We start from the raw sequence: 22,980 nt of genomic DNA, 5'->3' as shown, positions 1-22,980 counted from the left end.
AAGAGAATGAGTTCCATTTGGAGCCTGTTGCTTTACAGATGTTTGCTGGATTCATGGGTCTGGAGCTTGGTGAGGAGTCTGACCTGAAGATCTAGATGTTGGGGCATCAGCATATTCCAGAGTCCTTAACCTCGTGTGTTCAGAGACCCCTTAGAGAATAGGAGGAAAGGCATTTTCATCAGAAAAATGCACATATATACAAATATCTACATATACTTTCAGGAGATACACAGATCACTTGCAGTCCAACGGTAGACCCTTTAGGGACCGAACTGTGTTCATGGAGTCTGGATGAAGCAAGACAAGGAGATGGGAATAAAGCCCTGGGGAGAATAAGGAGGAGGAGCCCTAGATGGGGGAGCAAAACCATCCATCAGCAAAACCAGAGCTAAAAGTCAAGGTAAATCAGTTCAAGGAGAACATGGTATCATCATAAAACTATAGAAAAGGGGGCGCCTGGGTGGCTCAGTGGTTAAGCCGCTGCCTTCGGCTCAGGTCATGATCTCAGGATCCTGGGATCGAGTCCCGCATCGGGCTCTCTGCTCAGCAGGGAGCCTGCTTCCTCCTCTCTCTCTCTCTCTGCCTGCCTCTCTGCCTACTTGTGATTTCTCTCTGTCAAATAAATAAATAAAATCTTAAAAAAAAAAAAACTGTAGAAAAGGTAAGTGGAAAAAAAATGCATTCAATTTAGCAAAAGGGAGAAATTTAAATGTGGAAGAGCAGGGGCCACTAGACCATGCGTAGGCAGATAGGAAATGAGGGGACGGTTGAAGGAGAGGCGGTCCCAGCCCAGGTGAGGACTGAACGTTAGATAACGTGGCAGCAAGGAAGGAGGTATGCAAGCAGACAATGCACTGAGTGGAGAAGAGGGCAGCAGGACCTGGGGGAATTCGAGGTGCTGTCTTCCGGCTCTTCTCCGCCTCAAGAAGGGCACGAGGCCGGGTGATGGGAGGGTCCGCTGGCTGTAACTTTGACGTCAGGCTTCCTGGAAAGTGGGACGAAATTGTACTAGGGAACACTCTATGGTCCTTTCTGTTCAAAAGAAATGGTTATTTCAACATTTTATTTATTTATTTCAAATGTATCTTCAACACACAGGGCACTTTGAGCCCCTCTCCACTCCGGTAACAAACAGCTTGTTTCCTGGATCTATGAGTCTGTTTCTGTTTTGTTTTGCTTGTTTTGTTCGTTAGAGATATGAAGACATAGAGTGACATCTTAATGACACAGACAAGGGCAGGTTGGAGATGTTTACACTCTCCTGAGCAGGGCAGCACAGGGAACAAAAAAACGCTGAAAGTTACTTGCCAAAAGCCAGTAGGGTAAGGGTCTTCATTTCACTGATGTTATCATGATTATAGCTCTTCCCGTTAACTTTTACTGATACACAGGAGGAGAGTCCCCAGAATATTTAACTATGAAGTTCTGTTTCAATGTTTCTTATTTTGAAACACAAATTATACAAGAATAAAGAAGATTTCCTACCTGCACATTTGAAAGAAAATTGTCCATCTGTTGCCATCACATCCAATTACTCTAGTATCTCCCACAGATGAGTGTACTCTATAAGACCTTAATTCAATCTTCAAAATAAGGGAATTAACAATAATATATTACCATCCAGCCCTCAGATTCCCAGTTGCTCAGTAATGTCGTTTATAGAGAAAGAGTCCAGTTTAGAATTACACCTGGCATTTGATTGTCATGTTTTTTAGCTTTCTGTCTAGAACAGTTCTTTAGCCTTTTCTTGACGTTCAGCTTCTTAAATTTTTGAAAGAATAAGCCAGTCGTGGCGAGACCTTCAATTTAGATTTGATGATTCTTCACACCTAGATTCAGGTTCTGCATCTTTGATAGGAATACCACGGAAGTGATGCTGTGATCTTCATACTGAATCTTTATAGAAAGATTATGTCCCAGTGGCACATAATTTTTATTTATCACATTGCTAATGAGTTACCTTTTTTTTTTTTAAAGATTTATTTATTTATTTATTTGACAGACAGAGATCACAAGTAAGCAGAGAGGCAGGCAGAGAGAGAGAGGAGGAAGCAGGCTCCCCATGGGGCAGAGAGTCCGATGCGGGGCTCAATCCCAGGACCCTGGGATCATGACCTGTACTGAAGGCAGAGGCTTTAACCCATTGCGCCACCCAGGTGCCCTGCTAATGAGTTACTTTGATCATTGATTAAGGTAGCATCTGCCAGACTTCTCTATGGAGAAGTTTTGCTTTCCCTCTTTTTAACTTATCAAGCATTTTGAAAGGACAAACTATGAAATCATGTTAAGATCTCATTTCTCATCATCTTTCAAAATATCTATTTGTATCTGTACATGCTCATAGAAGCCTATGGTATTCAATCAGTTATAATCCATCATTACCCATCTTTATTTTGATGTTCAAATTGTCCTAATTTTGAGTAGTGCAAATCCCTCCAAGCAGGCTTCTGTATCCTTTTGTCATGTCTTCATTTTTTGGTTCCTTTTGGTTGAGAAGGGTTTTTAGAAGTCAAGTTCTGGGAGAGCACCTGAGTGGCTCAGTTGGTTAAACATCTGACTTTTGATTTCAGCTCAGGTCTTGATCTCAGGGTTGTGAGTTCAAACCCCATGTTGGGCTCCACACTGGGCGTGGAGCCTACTTAAACCAAAGAGGAGGAGGAGGATTTACTTTATTTACTTTATTTCCATTAATTAAAATACTTGAGTTCATCCTGATAACTCTAATTCCCACCAAACACTATTGAGCTGATTCTAGTCTCCTTCCTTCCAGTACCTGTAACTCCCTCCTTCAACAGAGAAAACCTGGCTCTCTGCCTGCCTCTCTGCCTACTTATGATCTCTGTCTGTGTCAAATAAATAAATAAATAAATAAAATCTTAAAAAAAAAAAAAAGATTCTCTCTCTCCCTTAAAAAAAAAAAAAAAAGAAAGAAATGGCATTTATTCACTTAATCAGTTGTAGAATAAGGTGGTTTGAAGACTGAACTTGCTCCTTATAACTGTGCATAAACTCATCACCGCTGTTTTAACTAATAACCCGTCACTGTAGCTGTGCTATGTAGTCACTGTAGCTGTGCTATGTAAGGTCTCTTGAGAACCAGCAACCCCTGCCCCCGTGTTCTTCGCAGTCCCGCTGGTCTGTCCAGCCGATTCAGAGCTAAAGACTATCTAAAGCCTCATTCTGCATAGTCCAATCAGAGTTGATGATTCTTCTACCATTAAAAATTAAAATAAGGACACCTGGGTGGCTCAGTCAGTTAACTGTCTGCCTTTTGCTCAGGGTTCTGGGATCCCAGGGTTCTGGGATCATGGCTCTCTGCATCAGGCTCTCTGCTCAGCAGGAAGCCTGCTTCTCCCTCTGCCTGCCTCTCCCCCTGCTTGTGCACTCTCTCTCTGACAAAGAAATAATCCTTTTAAAAATTAACGTAAGAATCTTGCTTAGGCTTATACTTTCACAATGTCTTCATATGGCTCTAGAATTTGGAGAATATGCCTTAGGGGCCTGGGGAGGATATCTCATCTTGAAGCAAATTTCTGGTATTATTTTTAAATTTTATTTTTAAGATTTTATTTATGTATTTGAAAGAGAATGAGTGAGAGAGAGCATGAGAGAGGAGAAGGTCAGAGGGAGAAGCAGACTCCCCACGGAGCTGGGAGCCCGATGCGGGACTCGATCCTGGAAGTCCAGAATCATGACCTGAGCCGAGGCAGTCGCTCAACCAACTGAGCCACCTAGGCGCCCGGAATTTCTGGTATTTTAAAAAATCTGTTTTTCACCTTGGGATTCTAGGGGAGAGTCCCTTTGAGGAGAGCGTTCTATGCCTCATCCCCGCCTGACATCCTTCTCTCTCTCTCGCTCTCTCTCTCACACACACACATACACACACACACACACACACACACACACACACACACGGAAAGAAAGTCACTGTCCTAATTAAAGTCACTCTTTCCAGTTTAAATGTGTAGCTCTCATGTGGAGTTACTTTTTAAGCTTTAGTAGACGTGTTTCAAGCTTTGGTTTCAATGTGTTTCAGATATTTTGCTGCAGAGCCAAAGTTCTCTTACGTGAATGGTCGTATGTATACCGTAGCTATTGTCACAAACATGTGTGTAACTAATTGCACTCAAATTTATAGGATGACAATCATTTATCCTCATAGATCTGCATGTTGGCTGATCTAGGCTGCACTTGGCTGGGTGACTATGTCAGACTGAGTTGGCCTGAATCACAGCGGGGATCCAATGGGTCAACCTGGTCTGTCGTGCGCCATCTTCCTGGGATCAGCGGGCTGGTCTGGGACCCGTCTGAGCAGGTTCTTCGCCTACCCCGAGGCAGGAAGCCTTAGCTTGCAAGGGCTTTTCCAGTCTTTCCACACTTATGTCTGACCGAGAGGACACGGACAGGGACCATGGGTGCCCCGAGGGGTAGAGAATGGGACTTTTTACTCAACCTACGGCAGAATACCACAACAAGAGCAGGAATAGAAAAGGGTGCTGACTACCAGAGTTTAACAATTTTATCTAGAATGTTGGCTGCTTTAGATTCGTCTTCATCTTCTCTAATTTCTCCTTGTTTGAACTACTTGGAACTCCGTTGGTCGTTGGGCTCTCTTCTTCCTGGGGACCTCTCCCTTTTTGGGGACAGCGCAGCACATCAGACCGGCACTAGGTAAGCACTGAAATGAATCAGTGAGGGAATGAATGCTACCATCACTTCATTCCAGCCCTCCTTTCGAGTTTAGGTCCTGAGGCTCTCACTATCATATTTCTCCGGAGGCTAAAATTAGGGATCTACCTGCTGTAGTATTTCCATTTTCATTTTCAATCTACATTTTCAACCCTACATTTCAACCTACATTTTCAACCCTACATTCTAGGTTTCCTAGGGCACTGCCAAATAATGATTCTTCAGCATTCTAAGACAACCGAGATTTCTTCCAAAGTTTGAGTTTACGGATCTTATGGGCGTGTGTGTGTGTGTGTGTGTGTGTGTGTATGTGTGTGTGTGTGTGTATAGGACAATTTTCCCTGTTTTAAATCACTTGTTATTTTTCAAGAAAATTTTACTAATATTTTAAATTAATTTTGATGGGAGAAGATAAGAGCATTCTGTGTATTGTGTCACCGCTCATTAGAATAATGGTTATCATTTATGAAGCACCTCTACATGCTGGGCTTACCTTAGCTTTACTCTCCAAGACAAGCAAACAAAGTAGGCATTATTTAATTTCCTCATTTAATGGTAGGGGAAAGAGATGTTTAGGAAAGTTAAGTAAATTAGTCAAGGTCAAACGGATTGATCTGGACTCGGGTCGAACCAGCTACGCAGGCAGCACTCTTTCCAATACACCATGTTGTCTTGATTTCTCCCCTGGGTTGGCCTCATGGGTACCTCCCACCCCACCTCCCTCCTTGCACCTTTTCCTGGAGGAAATGATCATGCTCAGGGAATGCAATGGGAATACAAACCACTCTGCTGAGTGGTTTGATAAAGACAACAGCAATAACAATGACAAGAAACCTGTTTATAAATTGTCTCTGCTAAGCAAAGGGATTGTTCCTTTCTCTCTACCAAGAGCGGGGGAGAGGGAAAAAGGACTTATGCTCCGGAATGAAATATTTAGATCAGATACAGGAGAGGACTTCCTCCCGGGTTCATTAAAAACTGTCATGAGATCGCTGGAAAGTTGGCAAATAGTTTCATTTGAAAGAGGCATGTCAAACCTTCTTTCTTTTCTCCTTCTTCTTTCTCTTTCCACGGAAACTTTGTTTCCAAATAAAATGTCAAACATATTTCCACCAGCCCATTCCCTCCCTTAACAAATACTGAGTACCGACTGTGTGCCAGATACGCTGTTAGGTTGAAGACACAGCGGTGAATGCAAGACACAGACCCCATACACCGTCGGTCCTCGAGTTCTACTAGGGATTTCTGCTCAGTTTGAAAGGTCCACAGAGCTGTCCCCACCTGGCCCTCTGAGCAACCTCACCCTGCAGAACAGCAGGCCCTCTTTGCTCCCAGCCCTGAAGGCCTTTTGAAGGGAAGGGGACACCAGCCCTAATCTCCCCCTCCCTGGCCAGCATCTTCCGCTGAGGAAGCCAGGAAAGGGACGTTTAGTCTGGGACGCGCACAGATGTTTCTGCTGGGGATTGTTGTTTAGAACGGCGCTTCCTGGAAGCACGAGGGGTGCCCGGATTTCTTGCAATCTCTCTTCCGCCTGCGTCCCTCCTCCTCAACCCACTTGCCGTGTGGACCATCTTCCACGCAGCCGCTTGCCTTGTCTTCATAAGACTCTCTGTGGCTCCCTGTTGACCTCTTAATACAGTTCAGTCTTCTACACAGGCATTCGGGGGCCACGTGAGCTACCCTAACCCCAGCCGGCTTTCTGGCTTCGTTTTCTAGCACATCTGTCCACGTAGCTGCTGTCTCCTTCACCGACCACCTGCGCGATCCCCAAACACTCAGGACCCCCAACGCCTCCACCAATCAAAATCCATGCCAGCTTCCAGGCGCAGCTCATTTGCAGCATCTCCCCGAGGTCCCCTTATCGCTCTAGCAGAATAAATTGCTTCCTCCTCTGTGCTCCCACGGCCCTTTCTTGGGCTTCTCTTTAGCACATTTTTTTTTTTTTTTTGTTCTGCCTCGTCCGCACATGATATGTTTATGCGCCTCTTTCCTGCAACCCCTCAGATACTCGCAATTGAGGTCATGGGTCCATGTCCGCGCATCATTGTATTTTCCGGTGCTTTATTCATCAAAGGGCCTGCACAAAATATCTTACATTATTGGATTAAATTCTCGTACTAGAGTTCTGTGAGGTCAGGTGGGGCTGCTCCTAGAAGGGCGAATGACTAGATTTGTAATTCTGTCTTTAAGAGCTAAGCTAGCCCTTGGTCTAAAACAGACCTGGGGTCAAATCCCTAAATCTGTACTTACTCAGTGAGCTGCGGTGAATCACTTAACTTCCTCGAACCTCAGTTTTTCCCTCTGAAAAAAGGGAGCAAAACACATGCGTGATTTATCAGGAAGATTAAATGATCACCGTGTGCCTAGGACAATGCCTGTCGCACAGTAGGGAGTGAGAAATATTAGCCACCCCGGACTGGTTTTCTTCTGGGAGAAATCTTAGCCTATGTTACTGACTCCCTCCTAGGCACCAAGTGCTTGTCTACACATTTTGCCTGTATTTTATCCCTGAACCTTGATAACCACCCCAATGAGGAGGAGCTACTGCTTCTATCCCCACGTTACATCATGTAGCTAGTAAGGAGTACAGGTGAATGGGAATCCAGTCATCAGACACGAGACGCCCTGATCTTAACTAGGGATGCCATTTGGTGGATTAGAAAGTTCCAGTTTTAATGGAACAGGAAAATTGGACAGCGACAGCCTTCCTAAGCAAGATCTTGGAGAGCATCGGTCATGACGGAAGCTTCCCATGACACCGGTGGGAGCTGACCAGCAGGAGGACTTCTTCTGGTTGTGCGGAGATAAGCATCAGCCTATCGGATTCTCTGCAGAGTCTATGCTTTCAAGAAGGTTTTCTGTCCTTTAGATTGCTAAATAACTTCCCACATTTTTTTCAGTTATAATATTTCAAGGCAAAGTTGGCTTATCAGTTTCCTCAACACCTCTCCCCAAAGAGGGAGCAAAGCCAAATCAGCTCTGATTACACGGTACCTTCAACAGGGATAGATTGCAATAATCAGCTCTAAAATTTCATTTAGTTCCTTGGGAGTTCATGTGTGATCTATTTCAAAATGAATAAAAGGGGCGCTTCTTATACCATTCATCTCTTTTATTTGCCAGCATAGTAATTCCCATGGTTTGTTATCTGACTCACACTGGGGCTGGTTTAATCTGAATTATGCATATTCTACTGTGTTGCTATAATTTAGCCAAACATGATTTTGTATTATATTTTACTTTAAATAAATACATTCCCTGGGGACCAAAGCAAGAAAAACCCAAGCCTCTCTCCTCTCTGAAACCTTGGAGTTTGCATATTTAACACTATTTTTTCCCCTTTCTATTTAGTTCCTTGTTTCTTCTCAATCCAGAAACTTTAGATCTGCAGTGACTTTTGTGGCTGGATTTCTGGCTTTCTACCTGCTGAATCCAAGAGCTTTTATCCTGCCTCTCTCCCTCCTTTCTTCCTTTCCTCCTTTTATTGAGATCTAATTTACATACCATAGAATTCACCTGTTTCATATGCACGGTTCAGTGATTTTAAGTAAATTTTCCGTGTTGTGCAACTCTTGCCACAATCTCCTTTTACAACATTTCCATCACCCCAAACAGGAACTGCGGGACTGTGTGCGGTCACTTTCCATTCCCACTGCCAGCCGCAGCCAAGGAGTAATCTACCTTTTATCTCTATACACTTGACCTTTTCTGGAAATTTTACATAAATGGAATTACATAGTATGTGGCTTATTGTGTCTGGATTTTTTCACTTGGCATAATGTTTTTGGGGTCCATCCACATTGTAGCATTTGTCAGTACTTTGTTCCTTTTTTTTTTTTTTTAGATTTCATTTATCTATCTGAGAGAGAGAGAATGAGCATAGGGGAGGAGCAGAGGGAGAAGCAGGTTCCCAGCTGAGCAGGGAGCCCTGGTGTGATGCAGGGATGGATCCCAGGACTCTGGGATCATGACCTGAGCCAAAGGCAGAGGCTTAACTGACTGAACCACATGGGTGTCCCCATTCTTTTCTTCCTTTTTATTGTCGGAGAGAATTCCTGCTGCATCTGGTTTATCCACTCACCAGCTCATGGACGTGTGGTTTGTTCCCTCCATCTGGCTGTTATGAATAATGCTGCCAAGCGCACTCACATGTAAGTTGTTGTACAGACATAGATTTTTATTTCTGTTATGTAGATTCCTATGAGTAGAATTACTGGTCTTGGGGTACAATTATATTTAACATTTTATAAGAGACCACCAAAGCATTTTATAAGATTTTATAAATCATACATTCCTACTAGCGATACAGGAGGTTTCCAGTTAACCCATCTCCTTGCCAACAGTCGCTATTCTCTTAGACATTGGTGAGATGTTTTTGGAGAGAAGACAGTCGGAAAATGGTATCTAGATGTGATTTTCATTGCAGGTCTCCTGTGATGTGTAAAATTGGGCATCTTTCCATGTTTAAGGACCATTTATAAACAATAAATATGAACCGCAAGTCAATTCTTTTGCCCATTTACTATCTAGTTTTTGGGTTTTCTTATCCCTTCTTGATTTTAAATTATCCTCTTAAAATAACTCAAGTGTATTTTCTCTAGCATAAACTCAGCATATGCTTATTTTAAAACAAAGAAAGTGACACTTCACATTAATCGGGTAAATTGACTGAATTTATTCTATCCTCTCCAGAAAGTCCACCAAAGTCATTGTGAAGTGATTTTTTTTTTTTAAGGAGTTAACCTGGAAGGATAAAAAGAGCAACACGTTCCACACACAGAGAGCAAATGGAAGAGAACTCATCACACGAGCAGAGTGGGGAGGGTCTACTCCAGCGTCTGCAGAGAGAGGTCTGGGGAAAAGGAGACCCACTCACCCAACAGACACCCCAGAGAGACTGAACACAGGAAAGCCTAAGCTTTGGGGTGCCAAAGGGAAGACAAGTGGCTATGACCTGCTTTGCAGACAGGTCAGAGCTCCCCCCAAACTACCTTCCCACCCACTCCGGTCCGTTGACTACATGTGTCCTCCCGATCTCTCCCTCCCCCAGGAAGTGGGAGATCCTAAGGGGAGGGTTGGAGGCTAAAAAGGGAAAGAGTGTGTCTCCGTGTTGAACCACAGGATCCTCATCACGACTTCCTCTTCCACCCCAGAACATGCCGAGCCCTGCCTCCTGATCCTCTGCTCACTATCCCTAGCCAGGAAATTGAAGAATTCTTTTCTGGAGAAAAAGCGTTGGTACACTGATGTTTGAGAACCACCCAGGGAAGAGCCTTTGTCACCTCTTGGTCACCTTATTCAAAGGCTCAATAGTTGGAGAATCACCTCCACCCCCAGATTAAGTATGAACAGAAAGTAAAAGATCATCGATATTTGAGGAAAGCTTTACACATAAAAGAGGAGGCAGGAAATAGCAAGGAAACAAAGATGAAAAAAAAAAAAAAGAACCCTCCTCAAGAAAACAAGTAGTTCCCCGGAGAACAGAAAGTTTTCAACAAACAACGCCACAGAATATTTTCATAAAGATAAGATACCATAATCACAAGCCAAATGCAGGATGCGGCTTATTGTGTAAAAGAACAGAAAAGCAGTTAGAGCTTCTAGAAACTAAAAATATTGTAATAAAAATTTTTAAAACAATGGAAGGGCCCTTGGAAATCTTCCAGAAAGTATTATAAAACATAAAGAAATGGACAACAGCAGAAAAAAAAATGAGTAAATTGGGAAGATTGGCCTCAAATATTTCCTATTCTCTAAAGATTTCTAGAGGAGAGGGCAGAGAAAAATGGGAGGAAATTATTCGACAGATACAGAAATTTCTCAGAATTGAAGGGCAGGTGTCTCCAGTTTAAATGAGTCCATTAAGTGCCAACATTGTAAGTGGTGGGGGTGAGGGGAGGGTGTATGATTCCGAAAGTTTAGAGCATTAGAAACAAAGAGTGACTTCTAAAGAGAGGAACTGTGGGCCCCAAAGTCAAGGATGACACTGGATTTCTCAGTAGTTATCCTGGATTCCGGACTTTGCTGGGGGAGCTCCGGCAGCTTTCAATTGAGAATTCTATATCTAGTCATCAAGGGTGAGGGTAGAAGACGTTTTACAGATACAAAGATTCTGAATGCTGAGCCCCTACACATCCTTTAAGGAGCTACGTGAAGGTGTTTTGCAGCAACGGAAGTGAGTAAAGCAAGAAAGAGGGGTGACATGTGACCTACCAGCAAACCGCCTTCACATCATCAGAATAATATCATCTCCCTCTACTTACTTAGATAGGCATTCTCATATAATAATTTAAAGGCAATGGGAGAGGGCACCTGGGTGGCTCAGTTGGTTAAGCGTCTGCCTTCAGCTCAGGTCGTGATCCCGGGGTCCCGGGATCGAGTCCCACATCAGGCTCCCAGCTCCACGGGGAGTCTGCTTCTCCCTCTGACCTTCTCCCCTCTCGTGCTCTCTCTCTCACTCTCTCTCAAATAAATAAATAAACAAACAAATAAATAAATAAATAAAGTCTTTAAAAAAAAATAAATAAAGGCATTGGGAGAAAGAAAGTTCTCCTAAGTATGCTTGGATGGTTTTAAAGAGTTAAATCTTCAAATACTAGGGAAGGAAATGAAGAGATAGATGCTGCCTAAGCTGTGTAGACCAGGATATAGAAATATAAATACATTATTTTAAAATGTTATTTGGAAGAAACGGTATGAGAGCTCCTTGCGACGTGTCTGCGCCGAGGGACTCGGGGTGGTTGAGGACGGGTGGGGGGTAAGGGTCACTACTTGCATCAACATGAAATAAAGAATTGAGCAAGAAAGAAAGGTCTTGGGGCCAAATGGGAACTGCTACCACAACAGAAGCCACAATAAGACCAAAAAGTAAGTGGGAGAAAAACCACTAGTGGTTGCACCAGGCGGAGACGAGCAGTGTTCACACTCGGTGTCACTATTTCTTTCTTTAGTCTTCACGAGCAGGTTCTTGTTTCTGGCTTTTGCAGAGCTGCGTTCATCCAGCTGGCTCTTCTGCTTTTCTTCATTGATTCTCGGTATAAACATTTTCCCACATTGTCACATCACATTCAAAGGAAACGTATTTTGAAAGGGCTGCTTGGTAGCCCAACCGGGCAGCTGCACTCTGATTTACTTTTGTCATTGTCCTTTGCTGTGCTGTCTGCCCAACGCTCCCATATTCTTGGGAAGAGCCTCCCGAGAGATTCGCAAGCAGGCAGCCCCCCTTCCTCCACTCTGGCCGGGTGATTCAGGTGGTGGGGGGGGCGGCCAATCCCCACCTAGCCTTCTGGCCGGAGCCCTGAGAAGGGGGTCCAAGCCTGGGCAATCCAACGTTCCTGAGACTTTCTCCGACTGGAGCAGGACCAAAGAGCTCAAAGTGAGGATGGAAGCCTGAGCAGGGATGTGAGGCCAGACTCCCAGGACAGCCTCCCTGCAAGCAGAAAGCACCAGGAAACGGTCACAGAGCAGGGACAGGCCAGGGAACCAAACCAGAAGAAGAGGGAAGAGAGAGATACAGGCAGAGAGAGAAGGAGCCCAAGCTCTCAGCCTCCACACCTAGGAATCTCACTGTCCTTGAGGCCAATCTGATTCTAGCCCTTTCCGTAACTGGCTACATTAGCTGATAAATAAGTACTTCCCTTAGACATTGTCTACGTAAGAGAGGTCGCATTTGCTTCTGTGCTTTTTAAATGAATGAGCCTTCACCCAGGGTGACCCCTGGAATGGAACATAATATTCAAGTTGTTTTTAGCAGATACTTCATAAATAGTTATTAAGCCAAATTAAATGAACTCCCCTAGAGGCAGAATGGTACAGTGAAAAGAACACAGGCTTTAGAAACTGGCTGACCTGTGTCTGAATGACGGATCTGTAAGAACTCGGACAAGTTGTTTCTTCCGGCACAGCTTCCATCGGTCCTCCTCCTCCTCCATCTCCAGCAGCGGTACAATCTCTAGCATGTTGGAATTCTTTCCCTGTGGCTCACGCCACAGCAGGTGCTCTGCATGTGTTATCTCTGGATAAAATAATCCCCGGGGAGAGGTCTCCTTGTTACATTGTTCCGACCTGTGAAATGAGGATTCGGTGAGACAACCAAGAGATTGATGCTTCTCCAACTTTTTGCTTCCCGACTTAATCCTTCCACTTACCACTTTGCCAGCATTCAGAGTGACTGTCCTTGTGCTTTTGGACAGGTTAATATGTTTGCTTTTTGCCATCATAACTTGTTAACCTTTGTCCTCTTGTCTTTTAGCTTGTCTGTTAGTCAGTGTGAAATGTGCTCAGCAATGTCCTAACACAAAAGTAAAACTCGGCAAATGGAAAAACGCACTCTGCTCTTGCATGGGAAGACGGAGCATCCTAAAGAGGTCAGTTTTCCTCCATTTGTAAATTTAATTTAATCCGAGAGAAAGGAAGGAAGGACAGAAGGAAGAAAAAGAGAGGAAGAAAGAAAGAAAAAAGGAAGGAAGAAAAAAGACCTTCCCCTTCCCATTCCCCTTCCCCTTCCCCGGAGTGGGCAAGTTGATTCTCAAGTTCATATGGAAAAATAAACAAGCAAGGGTAGTCAGAAAAAATCTGAAAACAAAGAGTGATGAAGAAGGATCAGCCCCTGTGGATAATAATGTGTGTCAGACCACCTCAGTAATAAAAACAGAGTGATCGTGATACTTGAATAGACACACACACCCTAACACAAACGGGAAATAGACCTGTTATTTCTGTTAATCAGAAATAGACCTGATTAACAAGAGAATTAAGTGGAGCAAGTGGTGAATGTGTGCCGACATTCAGATTCTGACTGCACACTCTGTTGGCAAGATGGACGAGAATTAACCTAATTTTATCAAAGTTACAAGTGCATTTACTCCCCCTTCTGGGAATTTTACCTATACATTTAAATGATAGGTATTCCAAAAATGACAAAATGGTGGGGATTCAAAAGGGGTCTGTCGTGGCATGTTTATAAGAAGACATCCAAGTTCCCACAACTGGGACACTGCTAGAATACTATTGCCCCTGCGGTAAAATACTACACAGCTCAAAACAACAACAACAAACTGGAAAAGTTCTCTAATTATTTCTACAAAAAGAAAAAAATGAAAAACTCCAGCATAGAACAGGGTATATCCTACATTGCATTTTGGGGAGGAAAGGGGACAGTCCGAATAGATGTTTGCATTGGCTTCTGTCTGCATCAGAAACACCGAAAAGCTACACAAGTTGCTAAGAATACAACCCTGGGGAAAGGGGCATCTGCGGGAAGGGGAGAGATGAGCAACACTTGCCAGTATCTCCTTTGTTACATTGTGCTGGGTTTTTTGAATCATGAGTTTATATTACCCGTTAGATAATTTAAAAAAACAAAACAGTAAGGGTTAGAAAAAAGCCAAGCTGTGAGTACTTAATGTGGGTAAGACACTGAGCTGCACTTGTAAATCCATCATCTCATTTAATCCTCACAAGAGCTCTGCGAGGTTTTATTTTAATCTCTGTTTTAGAGCTGAGGAAAAGAGTGACTTAGATCCCGTAAGCAATCTGTGCCTCCCTCTTACCAATCCGTGTCCCTCCCTTATTTCACGTCCGAGGGACATATTAACGTCTTGCAAGTTTGCACAGATCCTTTCCACCCAACTCCAACGGGCTGTTGGAATCTCTCTAACAATCAAAGACCTAGTTCACACCGTATTTTTTTAGCCTAACAACATCGCTAAGGCCTTTTGTCTGCACGTTCTCCATCTCTTGGACTAGACTGTCAAAAGCATATAAAATAGTAACCTCCATCTGCGTAGTTTCCTGGAGTCTGCCCAGTCTCTAATTAAATGGAATCTCTCTAACACCCTTCCAGGGACGACTTATTACTCTTACTTTACAGAAGAAGAAACTGAGAGAGAAACCCAGAGAGACTCAGAAAGACAAACGGGGAGCCATATCCAGGACCTCTGGCTCTAAGATAAATTCTTTCTTCCTAACACCACAGCTGCCTCTAGCTAGCCTTCCAGAAAATATCTTGAATATTTTATAACATATTTATTTTATTGCAAAAATGAACCCTATTTATTGCAGGAAAATGTCTGCTTCAACTAGTCTAGGAAAGAAGAACAGAGATAGCTCAAGGATGGTGAACCAGGCCCTTCATTCATACCGGGCATCGCTGACTGGTGGTTGAACTTTGTCTCGGGTCTTGGAGGCAGCTTCACATTCTTCACGACCTCCAAATCGGCTCTGTCTCCACAGTCAGCCCATCTTCATTGAAGATGGACACTCGAGAAGAAACGTACTTACCATCTGAGAACCAGACGATCTCCGTAGCTTGCTGCTTAAAATGTGGTCTTCAGAGCAGCAGCATCACCATCTTCTGGAGGCAGAATCTCTGTCCCGTCACAGACCTACAGCATCAGAACCTGCATTTTTTATAAAGATTTTATTTATTTATTTGACAGAGAAGGAGAGAGAGAGAGAGAGATCACAAGTAGGCAGAGAAGCAGGGGTTGGCGGGGAGCAGGTTCCCCACTGAGCAGGGAGCCCGATGTGGGGCTCGATCTCAGGACCCTGGGATCATGACCTGAGCTGAAGGCAGAGATTTTTAAACTGAGCCACCCAGGCGCCCCAGAATCTGCATTTTTATATGCTCAGGTGATTCTCGGAGTATGAAATTTGAGAGGCTCCCCTCTAAGATTTTTTTCAGTGACAATTCTCCATGATTTCATGGCCTATGGCCCTTCTATCTCAGAGAGCCAACCAGAGCTGCCTCTTCACCCTTCCCTCAGGTCTGGGGATTGTGAGGAACTCTGCTAAATTTCTCTAGAACTTCTTCCTCTAGAACTTCTTCCAGGAATTTGGGGTTGAACAAGAAATTGGTTCCACTTGAAAAAGATCCTCCTGGGACTGGATTCGCATAACTGAGAAATGGGGAAAGAAGGGGAGTCCGAACACCTCTGTTTGGCTGCCATTGACTCTCTTGTTGCCTGGAGGGCTGTTCTCTGCTTTGCATTAACAGTGGTGAGGTGTGACCCTTCTGCCCCAAACCTGCCAGCACCATGGAAAAATGGAATCCTAGATGGCTCTCCTGGGTGTGCCAGCATCCTAGACAGCCTGGCTCACATTCCGGGGGGAGGAACTACTTTTCCTGACACACTGTCTCTCTGATCACCACTTTGCACACTGCCTGTTTCTGGATTCCAAAGGCTACTGCTGTGTCAGTCAACTATCTCTCTCATGCACATTTTTGACACTAAATTTTTTTTTTCTTTGGGGCACCTGGGTGGCTCAGTTGGTTAAGCCTCAGCTCTGGGTTTTGGCTCAGGCCATGAACTCAGGGTCACGAGACAGAGCCCCACGTGGGGCTCCTCACTCAGCAGGGCGTCTGCTAGAGACTCTCCCCCTCCCGTCCCCCTCACGCTCTCTCTAAAATAAATAACAAAACAAATCATCAAAAAATACTTTTCTTTATATTCGCTTGTTGGCTTTAATTTATGACATGAGAGAAATATGTTTCCCATCACGAAGCTGGAATCAAATTATGAGGATTATTCACCAGTGGGGAGGACAAGAGCAGGTGGTAATTGAACAGAAATAACAATTTTCTGTGTTTTCCTAGAAACCTCTCATGGGTCTTTTCTTTATTTCTACATTTGTTGTATTATTTTTCCACCTTTATTTTAAATGTGTGTCATATGTCATCTAGTTATGAAAGGAGCATTTTTATTTTGAAATCCTGAAAAATTCAGAGGATTATAGGGGAATTAATAAGAAAACAACAAGTTCCATACTTAGCATTTTGTTCTTTTTTCATTCCACTCCTTTTGCTGTGACAGGGATCTTTTCCTGCTTGTTACTGTCTGCAACTCACAGAGGGGAGGCTTGTTGTCTCTTATTTCATGACAACAAGAAGGACAGTGACTGAGCTCCATCGCAGAGAGCAGCAGAATGAGTCAGCAAAATGACACAGAAGGGACCCCGACAAACCCAGAGCTGGACCTCTCCAAGGCACCTTCCTCTGACTCTTGGATGTTAGGCAGACATGCCCGAGCCCTAGCCACTCTGGCTTTTTCTGCACCGGTCCCCACATGCTCCCATCATAACCTCCACACCTATGAGGCTGAGCAGGTGGCCTTCTCCAGGACACTCTTCTAATTGGAAAGATATCACCGCCACATGACTGGAGGTCCTCTTGCTGTGTGAGGGCTGTTTCTTTGTCTCGGCAGAGATAGGACACAAATGTTCCCCATTAATTCAGAACCAGGCAGCCCTGGGTTCTAATTCTAATTCAGTTCCTTAGAGGTTTTATGATCATGAGCAGAGGTAAGTTCTCTGAGTCTCAGTTTTCTTAGCCATGATATGGGGTTCCTAAAACCTACCTATGGGGTCACTGAAAGGATCACGGATCATGGGTATTTAATGCAGCTGAATTGGAACTCAATGAAGGACAGCTACTACTGTCACTCTCTGTCCCCACTCTCAGCTCGTTTGTAAGCTTATGTTAAACACACTTTTAATATTGGTTCCACATCCCATTTTCCCATATCTGTGTCTTAGAAGCAAATTCCTTCTAGAATTGTAGAATCCCAGGACATCACTGGCTCTCTCCTAAGATTTCAAACTCACTCCCACCCTCCCCTAGCTTTCTCTCCATATATTTTCTTACTAGTGGTAAAAATATACAAGGGGAAAATCAAACCTAGCCTCTGTCCTTTGGGAACCTTTAATCTCATTGGGGAGACAAGACTTAGACACAAGATACAATTAGAGAATAATAAAAAAGAGCGAGAATGCTCAAATGTGCTGAGTATAATGTTCTACGCCTCTGTCTGCTTCCGAATTCCATTCTTGCTTTATTAAACAATATCGCAGCGCTGCTGACTCATGTTCCGTTTATGGACCCCTAAGACTGTAATATTTCTCTGCTGGGTGTGCACAGAACAAGTCAGAATATTCTATTGTGTATATTTCTGCAGCATATTCTACTTGGGCAGTTTTCCCTGGGTGTTCTCCACGGCACTTGTCCCCATCCGAGTTCACTGTCTGCCTCTGATAATGTTTCCATGCTGTCAGCCTTGTAACATGATGCATTCATTTCCTAACAGAGATATCTTGGAGGAATGCTCTTCAAACAGCTGTCTTAGCCACCAAGGTCTGGTATTTCCACATTTTCTCTCTGTACTTGGAATGCAAACTCTCAGAGTAGTGGGAGGGGGAAGGAGTGTTGGGTGGATGCTACATACCATGTCTCTAAGCTGATAGATGACCTTGGACATATCTCTTCCTGTCTCAAGGCTTTGGTTTCCTCCTAAGGGGAAGGAGGCTACATGGGAATTTCTGTGACAGACAGACATGCTGTGATTGCACATACAGATGCTAATGTTGATGTGAGTGATGTCGATGACAACTCTCTCTGTCACTGAGGAGTGAGATGGAGCTCAGCACCGCTTCCTCTCCTGTTTTCTTTACCTGAGGACAGTCTGTAGGATGGCAGCTTTTCCCTGAAAATGGTGGCAGGTCACTTCTCAGAGTCTTTCCCCCCTCACGATGGGTCTGTACCACAGACCTGTTAGACTAGTGAGATCAGCCATAAGGCAACACAGATGCTTAGCGAGAGCAAATGTTGGTTTCTTGGGTTTCCATTTCTTGTTAGAAATGGAAAGAGACAGCTTGCCAGGTGCCAGCGATAGAAAGGGAGAGCTCCCTGAGGCTGTGTCCTGTGGAGGATATTTCACAAGCAGCATGGCTGGAGTGTCTACCTTCAAAACGTTTGCCTGAGGTGCCAGTGACGGGAAAGGAGACAGGGTAAGCAGATACACGGAAAAGTGCCATAGGAGCAGTGCATAGCTACCTTCACCCAGCGTGTCTGCAGGAGCACCAAACAGAACGTTAGACACGGAGGAGACGTTATAAGACCCTCTCAACAGTCATACGTGGCAGAAAATGGAAATGAGGCTTTGTGGGTTAATGGTCCTCTTAGAGGGAAATTCACGGAACTGGTTAGTAGCAGGGTCCTGATGATGGATTCAAGGTCATTTCCACCACAATATTCTGCTTCTGCTGGGATTATTTGATTTTGGTTGGTTAGTTAGGGTTATATGGCATGGCTATATTTGAAAGTTATTCTAATATGAGAAGTGTGGTTTGGCTGGGAGGCACATATTTTGGGTTTGCACAGGTAGATTGTGTCTTGAACTTAAGAGGAGTTCAGCTAGGGGCACCGGGGTGGCTCAGTCATTAAGCCTCTGCCTTCAGCTCAGGTCATGATCCCAGGCTCCTGGGATTGAGCCTCGCATTGGGCTCCCTACCCAGCGGGAAGCTGCTTCTCCCTCCCCTTCTGCTGCTCCCCCAGCTTGTGCTCTCTTGCTCACTCTCTCAAATAAATAAAAAAATTTTTAAAAAAAGAGGCATTCAGTAATAGTGAATTTGAGGGGGGATTTGCTGAGCATACAAACAAAAATAAAATTCCCCTTATCCTTCTCCATTAATATTTCCTGATGGAGGTGGGAGTGACTGAGTCATATTCGTGAGTAGGTCTGCCCAATTATAGACCATACCAGCTGGTGAGTGTGTCCAGATGAAGAGCCTCACACATAAATACCCAGTGTGTTGGAAGGTCCAGACGTTAAGGTAAGAATGGTGTCCTCCGTCAGCTTTGGGTGTCTCAGAGAATTCCCAGCCATGTCACAGAGGTGGGGAGATCTTAATAATACGAGGTACTTGCACCCGGGAATGAATGGCCTATTTTACCTGCATAGTTATTTTCCTCGTTTGGCATTAATAGTGCCAGAATAAAATATCCTACATCTTCAGGAAGCACTCATGATCAGACATCCACTCCTGATGGAAGAAGTCTACAGCTAGGAAGGAAATTTGTATTTATTGCTAGTTACAAAGTGTTTTTGTAGAGAAACATTCTCGGCTTTCCAAAGGTATATCAGTTATATACACGGTACTTCACCCCTCTGTATTTAATCCTTAGAAAATCATATATTTTGAGCACTTCATAATTATGTATTGCCTGATAGTTTCCAAAGGCTTTTACACTATCTGATTAGGACCTTACAACAGCCTACTGAGCAAGGTAATGCACTTTGTCCCATTTTGCAGAAGCAGTGGAGAAGGAGTGCCCTCGGGAGCCCTGTGGTCATCTACAGGCCCTTGGGTCATCTCGTTCTTGGTTCAGGAGAGTGGATGGCTACTGGGGAGGCTGGGAGAGAGTAAGTGCCTTGCCCAAGGCCACATTCCTATTCAAAGGCAAATCCAAACGAGGCCCAAGACTTCAGACTATAACCAGTCACTGCCTGTCCACACCAGGAGCTCTCGAACACGGGTGAGCATCAGAATCACCAACGCATCTTATTCAAACTTAGATGGCTGGCCCTGTCCCAGAGTGTTTGACATGGATGTCTGGGAAAGGTAGGCCCCAAGTTCGCCTTTCAGTATTTCAGGAAGTGCTGATGCTGGAGACCAGGCGCTGAGGAACCACTTCCGGTTCAAAGTGCAGTGCCAGGAGCTCCTAAGAAACACAGAATCTCAGGTCCCACCTCAAACCTGCAGAATGAGGATCTGCATTTTAACAAAATCTCTAGATCTCAAGTACAAAGTTGAGAAGTGCTGCTGTCCACCCCAGCTGCCAGTCTGCAAGGCCCTGGACTAGAGGTTGAGGGGTCAGGAGTGAACAATCGTAATTTTTCAGTCAGTCACTTTCTATCCGTCAGGCACTCCTTTCAGCACTAGGTGTATTATCTCATTTAATTCTCCCAACAGGGGCACCTGGGTGGCTCAGTTGGTTAGGTGTTTGCCTTCTGCCCAGGTCATGATCCCAGTGTCCTGGGATCAAGCCCCACAGCAGGCTCCCTGCTCAGCGGGAGTCTGCTTCTCCCTCTGACCCTCCCCACTGCTTCTACTCTCCCTCTCTATCTCTCTCCAATAAATACAATCTTTAAAGAAAAAATTAAAAATCCTCACAATAACCCTGAAAGGGAGATACTAATATTATTTCCATTATAATGTCAAGGAAATACCCTGGTGCAGAGAGGCTGGCAGTCTGCTTCAGACCACTCATCCAAGAAAAGATGGACCCAGGTTTTGAAGCTGGGCCATTCATGCTCCTTTACTATGCTACATATAAAGTGGGTTGCCACTCATAGATGAGAGGGAAAGCCATGCAAATAGAAAGCAAGAGAACAGATTGCTGGGGACAAATGCATCTGTGTGCCCCAGTGAAAGTCAGAAGAGCTGGCTGGGCTTCTGCAGAGATTTCTGATGATGTAGCTTTGGTGAGCCCCATTGTTTGTATCTTCACTTGTAGAATTGATCATAACCACTGATAAAGAGAAAAAGCTCCCCTCTGACAGCTAGACTGTGGAGGGAGGGTACCAAGAATTGAAAAAGAAGCCACGATTTGTCAAAACAGACTGCATTCTGATTTGACAAAACAAACAAATGTACCAAATCGAAACCATAATGTTCATCACAAGCTACCAAGCTTCAGCTCTTGTAACACCAGTCTCTTCAGACCCATGGATTCCAAAATCAGACCACAGACACGTTGATCTGAGGGTGACCCTGAACGGAGACACGTGTTCCAAGTACAAGGGTGTGGATTGTTCCAGCAACTTTCTTGTTGATTCCTCCCAAGCCCATCCTATGACTCACTTGAGCTCCCAAGACCGTAAATAGACCTTTTTCCTGACTCCTCTCTGTGGAGACACCTCAGGAGCCCCCGGGGACATATGGTTTCCCTTGCTGTAGCAAATAGGAATCCACTTTACTCACTACAAGTGTTTTCCCAGTGGCCTTTGCCTGACAGACTCCAACACAATAATATTTTCCGACCTACCTCACAGACTTGTTATAACTATGGAAATAAAGTCGGTCGGGCTCCATACATTTGTGAACTTCTCAGTTTGTTTGAGTTGTTATTTATGCTTTGTTCCATCGTCCCCCCACAAAGACAAGGATGCCTCAACTTAAAAGAGACCAGGTCTTATCTTCTTTGGGGTCACAGTGTCTAGAATGGTTCTTAATGCATAAGTGACTCAGTAATTATTGGTTGAGTGAAAAAACAAATACACAGGCAAATGAAGGAAATCTTTTTTTTTTTTTAAGAGATCTTTCCCCAGTTCTTCTTTCCCAGGTTGCAGCCCTGTGAGTCATCCAGGTAAGAGGTTTGTAAGTGCTGGAAAGTGATGGCTACCACCTAGGCAGACTGTCACTAGCACTTTGTCACGGTTGCACATAACTTCCTTTGCCTCTTGAAAGTTTCCCTACCTGCAAGCTGCCTGGAATTGCTAGTGGGAATATTATTGCTCCCTTTGCCCACAACATTGATCTTGCTGCAGTAACCACGCAACGCAGCGAATAGCAGCACATTTCGTAGCTCACAGAGCTGGTGGGTATCAGTGTATCAGCTGAGTGCCTCTTGCAATCACTGCCCTGTATTTAGCAGCACAATATTCTTAGGTGCTTTTGCAATAGACTTGCACCAAGCAGAAATCATGGTGCGTAGAACACAGTGACTCCATCAAATGTCCTTAAATCCTTCTGGCACAGAGAGTTCTAGCTATGGCTAGAATCCCCAGGGATAATTTTGATCAAGCAGAAGCTGCCAAAGATTCTTCCAACTCAGAAAGCACAGGGGCTGTCCACTGTTATACACATTCCTTTCTCTCCTAGCACCCCTTCTCCTGTTCCCCTCAACCCTCTTTCTGGGTGTCAGGACTTCTGAGACAGGCACCCAGAGGAGCGGGCAGGCATTTACATTGGCGTAGGAGGGAAGGGAGTGGACAGCATTTATAGGACCAGCAAAACCATGATCTCAGGAAGCACAGACCCTGCAAGATGGAGTTCAGACCTGTGGTTTCTGTGACCATGTTTTCTGCTGAGGTAAAGCCTACCCTACGGGGTATTTCCCAAGAGAAACAACCTCTACAATGTGCTTCCTTCCCAATGCCGGAGTGAGTACAAACAGAATGCTGCATTGGTTTCCCTCCCTCTTTGATCCATCAGAGGGACATTACCCCTGAAATAAAAATGAAATACATCCTTCAGACGGTCCCAGTGTCAGTCCAGAGGTCCCCTCCAGAAGTTAGAACGGAGGGGGCTTGTCCTGGTCCCGGCTCTCCTGCTCCCTGGGCTCCAGCTAGCATAGGATGGCTCCCATGCAACCCCCAGTTTCTCTTCCTGCCTAGAACCAGCTCTCAGCCTGGGCAGGGAGAGGGCATGATTTCTTTCCTAGCAGTCCTCCCATCCTGTTGCACTGGGGTCGAACTGGAACATCAGGTTTGAACAGTTACATACACACCCCAC

The sequence above is a fragment of the Mustela putorius genome, unplaced genomic scaffold, assembly GCF_011764305.1.
Source record: "Mustela putorius furo isolate JIRA1106 unplaced genomic scaffold, ASM1176430v1.1 tig00000508_pilon_pilon_pilon, whole genome shotgun sequence".
NCBI classification, from domain to species: Eukaryota; Metazoa; Chordata; class Mammalia; order Carnivora; family Mustelidae; genus Mustela; species Mustela putorius.
Note: the sequence above shows the minus strand (reverse complement) of the source record.